Source organism: Vulpes vulpes, chromosome 5 (genome assembly GCF_048418805.1).
Source record: "Vulpes vulpes isolate BD-2025 chromosome 5, VulVul3, whole genome shotgun sequence".
NCBI lineage: Eukaryota > Metazoa > Chordata > Mammalia > Carnivora > Canidae > Vulpes > Vulpes vulpes.
The window spans coordinates 100,311,099-100,322,037 of NC_132784.1; the positions used below are offsets into that span (position 1 = coordinate 100,311,099).

At 35.3% G+C, this 10,939-nt stretch overlaps 1 pseudogene; it reads right to left on the reverse strand.

Annotated features, from left to right (window-relative positions):
- Window positions 1-498: 498 nt before the first annotated feature.
- On the reverse strand, window positions 499-888 carry LOC112914585 (small ribosomal subunit protein uS10-like; annotated as a pseudogene).
- Between the last annotated feature and the right edge of the window lie 10,051 nt (window positions 889-10,939).

The following is a 10,939-nucleotide window of genomic DNA, read 5'->3' on the forward strand; positions in this document are numbered from 1 at the left end:
AACTCCTATCAGATTGTTTCATCCTTCCAATCACTTGTGAAGAGCTAAGTACCTATAAGTAGAGAGAAACTTTCTTACAAACAAATGGGACAATCAAAAGAGCTGCTTGATGTGGCTATTTTAAAAAGGAGTCATTTGAAAGATTGTATCCATGCCTCTCAATGGAGGAAATTTCAGCATGAAAATTTGGTAATGGTACCAGGACTACTATAAATATTGTTTTCAGCTAATTTTTATTGAGTTATTAACATGAAATAGGCAGAATGCTTTATATTACACGTGTTAGCTTTTTTAAAATAGGTAAAACTGAATGAACCCTAAGAGTACAACAAATTAAATGCAGTAAAATTCTATTTGAATGAATCAGTAAAATGATAACTACAGGTCAGGGATAAAAGAATCCAAGTTTTCTAAGTATATTTATCAAATTTTGTAATTTATTTTCAAACTTTTCTTGGATATTTTTTTGGGGGTAGGGGAGTCATTTTTATTTATTTTTTAAACAATGGATAGCTTAGGGAAAAGGTTGATTAAAGTATCTACAATGATAACTTCCACCTCCACTTCTGGCCCAATACTAATGGAAGTACTTTGCTTAACCATCTCAGAAGGGCTGTGCAAATCAATGAGTCCTGTGGATCCTCATCTGAAAACATCCCAAGTCTTGGAACCTTCACTACAAAGAGCTTTCCTTATAGTCATTCTCAGCGGCTTCATAGGCACCTGAGGTGGTCCTTCCACTTTGAGGTTCTTTTCCTTTGTGCCTCTGATCAAATTGGCAAGTACTTTCTCCAAAGGTTTTAGGTTGCACCCAGTTAGAGTAACTCTAATTCGGTGAATCACCACCTCTGGTTCTATAGGTGTCTCCCCAGCGCCTACGAAAGCCATGGATGGCCGACGGTGGCTGCCTGCTTTACTTGTACCTTGGGGAGAGCTAACAAGGAGGAGTGAAGATCAGTGGCAGCATCCAGAGCTCTGCTATGGGTGACCTAAAGTCCTCCTTAAAGAGCTTTTGGTCATTTTCACATTAATTTTTTTTTCTTTCAGAAAATGAATACAGTCTTGATATAGAACCCTAGTTTTTATAGAAGGTGGGGGGAAAAAAAAGATTTCTTTAAATTAAATTATGTGGGGATGCCTAGAAGGGCTCAGTCGGTTAATCTTGGACTCTTGGTTTTGGCTCAAATCATGATCTCAGGGAGCCCTGGTCTTTTTGCTCAGGGTGGAGTCTGCTGGATATTCTCTCTTTCTCTCCCCCTCTGCTCTCCTCTTCTCTGTCTCTAAAATTTTTTTTTCCAAAAAAAGAATTAATTAATTAATTTTACCATGCACCTTTACTTTCACCTTGTATTTTTAAAAGCACCTTAGCTACATATTCTTATGGCATTCATATTATAATGTATGTAACTCAGTGGGGGCGATATTATTATCCCTCTGTGATATCCAAGATGAATGAGAGACAAAAAATTTTGATTGGACCAAAGTCACATAGTAACTTTGTGAGTTATTCACTAGCCACCATTTGGGACTCCGCATTTAGAAAGTCATTTAGAGTACTAAACTTGTTTTCCATTTTCCTTATATCCCATGGAAAATTCTGACTTGAATTCTAAACTGAAGGGGAAAGAATTATTTTTTACTATGTGATCTATCAACTTAATAAACAACTAACAAATATGATGTGCAGAATACGGGGATTTCTTCATTAAAGAACTTCAAAAATACTTTTTTTCATATTTTGGATATAAATCAGTACTCTGGAAACTGCTATTTTTAGAAATATGTCCTAAAATTTTTTCACATTACTTTTCATGTGAAATTTTGGCAAGTAGTATGCTTTATCTTTCAAAGGTATTTGTAAAAGATTATAAAAGAAAAAAATCTCCTCTATAATTGTGTTCTTTGTGGTCATACACACATGGGTGAGTTTGATTTAAAAATATATTTGATAACAATTTTTATATATTTATTTATTATCTATACCTAGGTTACAGCCCATCACTTACTAATTTATTTTTTCCATGTAAGAAGATTCTTAAATAATAAAATCAATAGTAGTAAAATTAATGTCACTCTTCACTGTTCATGAATTTTATAACACTATATTGTGTGAAAAAAAATGCATAGATAGGTATGTGATAGCATACCTAGGAAATGAGTTAGGAAATAAATGCATTCATTTATAGAAACAATGGCAATTGCTGTCCACAATAGGTGAATTGATCAAAGTTTAGTTTTGATTAGGTTCATTTTGTTTTATTTTTGCTTTATATATGCTAGCCACATTGTAGTTCATCAGTGACAAAATGTTAGCTTTTTGGAATTTCAATCAGAACTTATACAAACACCCTAGCAATTGATTCAGGTCTTCACAGAAGTAACTAGACTTTAATTTGTATTTTATTTTATTTTGCTTTTTTTTTTGTTTTGATTTGATTTATTCATGAGAGAGAGAGAGAGAGAGAGAGGCAGAGTGAGAAGTAGGCTCCACGCAGGGAGCCCGATGTGGGTCTTGATCCGGGTCTCTAGGATCACACCCTGGGCCAAAGGCAGCGCTAAACCACTGAGCCACCCAGTGATCCCCTAACTTTTAATGGTTAGGAAAAATGTATAAAAAATAATCTTTATTATGTCTGCCCATTTAACTGCAATTTAACTTTACTTAGATTTAAGTTTATTAATGTTCTTTAGTGTAAGGACAATATCTTACTATGGATGGTAGATCCAAAGTGCCTATAAACAGTATTTATTTAAAACATGTTGACGGTTAATAAAGGCAAGGTATTAATTTGCTAATAGCTCATTCTCCTGGGGGCAGTATTTTCCAATCAAAGAATCTTATTTACACCAATAGACATTTACACGTAGGCTAGTTTGTTTTATGTTAATTAATCACATTAATTAATATTCCAATTGTCTTTGGAATTTTCCCATATGAGATCTCTGAAATAATTAAATACCATATCTTTTGATCTAAAATTCCTTTTTTATTATAATTTATTATTTTTTTACCCTTCTTTGTTTAGTTGATTGAAAATAAAACAAATGCATTCAAATTTATATTCATTCTTCATTTAAATTGAGAGTGTACTTTAATTTCCCATAATACCAAACCATTGTTTAATACAAAATTCAAAGAATCAAAGCAATCCTAATATTACCATTATTTGCATCTTCCTCCAGCTTACAATTATTTTTATCTTATTTTTTGAAATAGATCTCTTGTTAAATATTAGCTCCCAACTCAAAACAAGGTAAATAAAGCATTTAAAAAATACACTAAAGAAAAAATATTCCTTATATTAAATATATTTATAAACAAGATCAACCATATAAGGTGGAAAATAATCATTAGGTAAATATTTGGTGATATATGTGTTTCTATGTGTGAGAATCTTCTCCAAGAAGGAGAGGATATGCCGATATCTAAGATCCATTTATTTTTTATTGGTAAAATGGAAAAAAAAAACAAACCAAAAAAGATTTATCAATTAACATTGCCTAATAGACTGAAAAAATATATATTAATATTAATTATATATAGTTTACCAACTTTTAAATACTTTTTTATTTGTACTTATTCACTAAAATCAGAATATGTTGGCAAAAACCTCCTAAATTTTAAGCTTATTTATAGAAAATTCTGATCTGAATTTTGTATTCCCACAATCATGAACTGATGTTAGTATTCCCCCCCACCACCACAGGTGAAAATTTTGCATTATGAGATACAAAACATGAACCAAAAAAAAATAAAGATTTATGTGGTTTGGCTAAATCAATGAGTCAAAAAAATGCAGACTGCATAGAAAAATAATTAGAAAAGTAATGTCCCATTCATAGAAGTACTCTTTTAAAAAAATCAATAACTTTTGAGAGATGAGCAGATTCCACCTATAATATGTTTTTAGGGATCCCTGGGTGGCGCAGCGGTTTGGCGCCTGCCTTTGGCCCAGGGCGCGATCCTGGAGACCCGGGATCGAATCCCACGTCGGGCTCCCGGTGCGTGGAGCCTGCTTCTCCCTCTGCCTGTGTCTCTGCCTCTCTCTCTCTCTCTCTCTCTCTGTATGACTATCATAAATAAATAAAAATATATATATTAAAAAAAATATGTTTTTAAATCTTGGTAACTATATATGAAGACTAGTGAGAAACAAGAGTGGATTAAGCATTCTGTGAGCTACTGGGGACTTGAGCCCTGACTCTGACAATATGATGAAAATGGAAAAGACAAGATGTGGAGTGACATGATTAACTTCATGTATTTGAATGTCTGTCATGCTGAAAATTGATTAGAGCATTTATTTTGATCTCAAGGTAGGTCTGAGAACAAGTGTGACAGTCACTCCAGTGCTTGAAATGCAAGCAAAGGCCATTGACCTTCATTCAGTGTTCTACAGGAAATGTGAGAAATCAACATGGCATAGAGAGAAGTACAGGCACACCTCAGAGAAATTGCAGGTTTGGTCCCAAACCAGTGAAATAATACCAGTCAAATAAATTTTTTGGTTTCACATTGCATATAAAAGTTATGTTTACATGATGCTATTGTGTATTAAGTGTGCAATAGCATTGCATCTAAAATAACAATGCACATACCCTAAGTAAAAAATACTTAAATTTTTAAAAATTATTTTATTTATTTGAGAGAGAGAGTGAAAGTGCATGAAAGAGAAAGAGAGTGCACACACAGGAATGGGGGGAGTGCCTGAGGGAGAAGCAGACTCCCCACTGAGCAAGGAGCTTGGAACCTACTTATCTACTGGATCTTAGAACTTGGGATCATGACCTGAGCCAAAGGTGGGTGCTTGACTGACTGAGCCACCCAGCAGTCCTAAAAAATATTTTATTACTAAAAAGTGTTAACCATTACATCAGCTTTCATCAAGTCATAATCATTAATCACAGGTCATCATAATAAATAAAATTATAATGAAAAGGTTTGAAATACTGTGAGAATTACCAAAATTACCAGAGACAGTAGGTGACCAGATGGGGTTGGAAAGTGGTACCAATGGGCTTACTGGATGTAGGGTTGCCACAAATGTTCAATTTGTAAAAACCCAATTATCTGCAAAACACAATAAAGCAAAGCACAATAAAATGAAGTATGCCTGGGATCCCTGGGTGGCGCAGCTGTTTGGCGCCTGCCTTTGGCCCAGGGCGCGATCCTGAAGACCCGGGATCGAATCCCAAAATGAAGTATGCCTGTATGCTAAATTTTGTGTCAGATAATTTAGATCATAGACATAAAAAAAAAAAAATGTGGATTTGAGAAAGTTATTTATGTAAGGATCAGTTACCTTGTATAACAATAAATGGCTTATTCATAGGTTATTAGGATTAAATAATGTAAGTGAAATGGCTGGTACATAATTTTTTAGTCATGTTCTTGTATTTACACAATTCAATGTTTTAATAGGTGTATAATATTAATGAAATGTAAGCTTTAATATTTTAGGAAAATAATTTTATTACACTCAAAATTATTACCTGAACTACATTCTTATATTCCCCAAATAGCATTGCAATATGAATTTAGAAGGATGACATGTAAAGAATTGCAAGCCTCTCTAGTTGAATAAATTTTCTATAAATTTACTCATTCATGCAAGAAAATATATCACACCAATCAAATTGCAGATACAATAATAAAAAAGCAAAACTGTGCTGTGAGTTTTGAACACCTCTTTAATTTGACAGCAGTTACCTGACTAGAGATGAAAGAGACAGGATTATTTACAACTGCAGAAATCACTACTGGGTTGAAATTGACATTGAAGAAACTTACCCTTTGGCAATTCCCCTTGGCAATAGTGCCACCATGTCACTGTAAATAACCCTGCTGGGATCAGTTGCCATGCCCCCAAGGGACACTGTTGCCTATAATATCACAAAAAAGTAATGAGAGGAAAAGATTTTCTGCTAGAACATGAGTCATTTCTAAGCATTAAACTAACAAAGCTTGAACTAAGTCAGATGAGAAGTACTCTGTGGGAAATTACAGAGAAGCTGCACATCAGCAAAACGTCTTGGCAGGAAATAGTTGGACACGTAGAAGTACAATCACTGTCTTATTTATTTGCCACTCTTGGGAACACTAATATGAAAGTGACTAATATGGGATAATAGTTCCCAGAACCAATTAATTAATCATAGCATGCCATTAATAGATATACTCCTTGGGGGGAATATTTCAAGCTCAGGGAAATTAAACTATTTTATTATGATAAAGTTTTCCCAGTCAAAAGTACTTTAACTTTACATTCTCACACTGTTAACAAGGTAGGGATTTCCTAAATGAAGGAATTAGTTTCATATGGACTGTAGGTGATTTCTGGAGAAAATAAACTTAAGTCCTCATGAGGAGAAAATTAGAGGTAAGTTCTCTTTGGTCTTTTTCTTGTGTTTTGCAGTAATTGAAAAAATTAAATGCATTGCTGCCATTTTTGCAACACTAAATTTTGATCAATTCAACTTTCCTTTAAAACACAGCCCAATACCTGCTTTTCATTTCAAATAAATGGAACAGAGGTTCTGTCTCCTAGTTGAAAAGTTTGAGGTTTGGTTAGCTAGTTTATAACTTCCTTATTACAAAAATGTTAGTCGTCTTTTTTTCTTCTCTTTTTTGTTTTTTAGGATTTATTTATTTATTTATTCATGAGAGACACAGAGAGAGAGAGAGGCAGAGACACAGGCAGAGGGAGAAGCAGGCTCCACGCAGGGAGCCCGATGTGGGACTCAATCCAGGGACCCCAGGATCACACCCTGGGCTGAAGGCAGACACTAAACCGCTGAGCCACCCAGGGCTCCCTCTTTTTTTCTTCTCTATGTTAAACGGGTTCCTTAAAATCAGGCAAAGTTAATGTCTTTCAAGAGTTTGACTTTGTTCATATTATTGCAAATCTCAATTGTTTCACTGATAGTAATATTAAATATCTATGATACAACCATTTTTCACTATCCCTAGTGCAATACATCACCTACTTAAATAGTGTCCAATACTCTCAACTTCAGTCATGAAAACAATATTGAAGTAAAAGTTTTCTTAGTTTGTAGTTTGCATATATACTTTTCCATTTAAAAGGAGAAATTATTTTTTAATATTTATCTTTCTTTAAGACTCAGTCTACAGTTTATCATGGGTCACTCTAATCTTCAGCTATACCATATTGTATGTAATTGCTTTTTCTATGACATTTTTCCTTCTTATTTACCTTTGGATATTAAGCCTCTGACCTAATCATCTAAGTCAGTGATTATTCTCCATACTCTGTTTATAGCCTCAATGTTCTGTATGGTCATTGCTTGCAGTCTTTAAATACATAACAGGAAATATTAGTTCTCTTAGATTTTCTTTCCTGACCACTTATAAACTATTTTTCTTCCACTATACCTGTCACATTAAAGGGCAGGAGAGTTCCTGTGATAAGTAGCTGCATATGTCCCCCAGTACATGAGGCAAAAATGTAATGAACACAGGTGGCATGATAATGCTAAACCATCACCAGGGAAAAATTCTCAGCATGAAGAAAAGAGAGACTTCAGAGTATGGGAATGAAAGTTGGTTTGGGTTGCGTATTATGAATTTCTCATCAGAAACTGGAGGTGATCAAGAACTGAATCTTTTCTATCCTACTCTATCTGCCTTTAGATGATGGGCAGTGTAGGGAAGAAAAATAATTTCCCCTCTATCTTTATAAGTTTTTGGCTGAGACTCCCCTTGTAAGAGAAAACAAAGTAGCAGAGAAAAACAAACATGTTCAATGACATATTTATAACAGGAAAAAGAAATTGATATATTGGACTACATGCTGCTTCTATTTCCCTTGTTGCTACAACCTATAGGTTAGAAACTTCTGCTTAGTCCTCCCTGTAGGCATGTTAATCATCAAAGATATTCTGTATACAACTAAGATTTGCAAAAAAAAAGACTCTTTACCCAAAACCTACCTCATCAGAGGAAACAGGGAAGTGGCCAGAGAAGTCATTATCCCAATTCCTCCAAGATTGAGGAATGATCATAACTCAGAGGGGATTAACCCCCCCCACCCCGAGTTAATGAGTTTAAAATGAGCAGAAACTTTAAAACTTGTGTTTCAGAGAACTGTTTCTCCCTAATCAGCTCTTGTATCTTTTCAGACCCCACTAACAAATCCACTAGCTTTCTCTGCAGAAGCCTGGACTCAAAGTTAATTGATATGGTTGCAGCTTAGAAACTAGTAAGATCTTGCATTGCTTATCTAAGATAATGAGCCCAAGACCCCATTCAGTTTATACCAGCTCTCAGATTATGTCCATTACCTCTCCTTCTTGTCCTAGAATGATCCTGAGGTCAGGGCTTAAATTTTGCCTCCTTCTGGTATTGTTTCCACCCCAAAGTGAACATGGGATGCATGTTATATACGTTTGCTCAATGCATGTGCTCCATCTTTCCTCATGCACAGTCATAAGTTTCCCTACCCGTTTCATCAAGAGATATGTAATCTCAATCAACCCCTATGATTATAAAAAAGTTGTTCTCTCCCCTTTTGGGGAAGCAGATTTGAAGCTTAGCCTTTCATCTTCTTATTTGGCTACCTCTCAAATAAACCCTTTCCTTGCTGCATACTTGATGTCTTGGTGAGTGGCTTTGCTGCACATCAGGCAGACAGATTTAGACTCAACTACCTATTTATCTCCTGTATATGTAGGGAGTACCCAGAAAATTGGAGTTACTCCACATAATGGCCCAAGCCATCACCTTAAATATCATCTCCTGATGAAGACAAAAGACTGGGCTGGGAAAGCCAGGTTTTCAGGCAAGGCTCCTTAAATAAAAGTAAGGTTGTTAAGCAGATTTAAGTCTATGCCTTTTCCATTGATAAGAGTTTCTACAGATTTTATCATCTTCTTATTCCTGGTATAGAGAGGAAGTCAGCCTTATAAATGGAGATTTTTCTTATGAATGTAAAGATCGCTTACAAAAATATAACTTCTGCCAGTTTTCAGAGCTTCTCTTGTGTCCATAGTTTCTTAAAAATAATCAACTGCAGATAATTCTAATGCCAAAGTGGCATCTCTTGTGGTGGCAAATTCTGCTTCTTTTGCAAGACTACATAATATATTGTCCAAACAGAACATTTTTTGGTTGAAAGTACTGTTTAAAAATTATGTCAGCATTAAAACCCTAAATCTGTACTCTTATACAGTCCTTGGTTAATACAGTCTCTACCACAATACTGCCAATAAGCCTCAATCAAAATAATAGCTCATTTTCCAAAATTTCAGAGCTTATTCTTGGATAGCTCCTTTCTTTAGGCACTTGCTAACCATTCCTAATAAAATGTGATCCTATAAACAGATAAAAAATTGAGCTCTTTTCCAAATAGCCTGATTTTTTAATTGGACTTTGGCCAAAAATTGTATAAAGTGTTGACCTTACTGTCAAAATGTTTAAGCTTGGAACTAACAAAATAGCAATAAAACATTAGGACTAGGGACACCTGGGTGACTTAGTCAGTTGGGCTTCGGATTCTCAGCTTTGGATCAGGTCATGATTTCAGGGTTCTGCAGTTGAGCCCTGTGTTGGGCTACGCTGTCAGCACAGAGTCTGCTAGAGATTCTCTCCTTCTCCCTCTATCTCTCCCCACTCACATGCTCTCTCTCTCTCTCAAATAAATAAATAAATAAATAAATAAATAAAATCTTAAAAAAAACACTTTGGGCCTAAAACACAAAACCTATACATAAATAGAACTTAATACAATATTAAAAGTAAACTGGCTCATAATACTGGTATGCATAATATATTATGGGATTTTTTAATAAATGATTAAAAAGCCAATAATTATCATTATCCTATTAAAAGAAACAATAGGCCCCATATGGAGTCACTTTTGTCAAGCCCCATCAAGACTTAAAGCCTAACCTAATGGCAGTTTCAGTTTCTCCCAGGAGTGAAATTTTAACCTAATCACTCTGGAATTTTTGGATTACCATTAGTGATATACTTTGCATGATAAGACCTCCTGTCTTCTCTGAAGGTGAAGTAAACTTGCCTGAAATAATCCACCCTTTCACTTCCTTGTACCAAATTCCTTTTTGCAGATAAAAATCTTCATTTTGTACAACTCCTCAGAGCTCCCTTGTATTTGCTAAATGGGTTGTTGTCCAATTTATGAACCATTGGATAAAACCAATTAGATCTTTAAATTTACTGAGTTGAATTTTTTTTGAACAGATTTAGTTATAGTGAGGGGAATCAAAACAAATTTCCTATGGCATACAAGGGCAAGGAGAAACACAGGTGTGGTACTCAAAAACACTTGGCATTCACTCTTTCCACCATTTCTTGGTTCTTAGCTCTGCTCTCTTTGCATTGAGTTTCCAATCTAATCGGCTTTCCAGTCAGTACCCCCATTTGATTAGAAACCCCACCTCTGGTTTTGTCCTCAGATCCCCAGATTCCACATTAGGAACTGCTGGTGGCAGCTGAAATTCCTCATCCGTTGGGAATCAGTCCACAGTCCCCATTTGTTGAAATCTGCTGCTTCATTACTTCTCCTCAGTCCAAAGGAAATTGGTGGTGGAAATTGGTGGTGGTTACTGGCCCAGATCAGACGGGGTCTTGACTGAAAAACTAAACTAGTCTTAGAGTTGGACCTGGTCTGACTTGAGCGGGACTGTGTCCCATAAAATCCTGCTAATGGGTATCTTGTAAGCCAAAAAGCTGCAAAATTTGGCGGGCATGAGTTGAGGGTTTAAAGTCTGTTAGAGCACTTGCCGCCTCAAGAAGACTCCTGTGATAGGGTGAGTTGGTCACAAAATGGGTTAGACACAAGACAGGGAAATCAAAAGAGCCCCACAGAAGAAAAAAATTTGCTTCTTTTATTCTTCTATTCTTGCTAAGACCTGTATCCCTCCCTACATAGGCCTTAATGTATATCTTCTTTGAGGA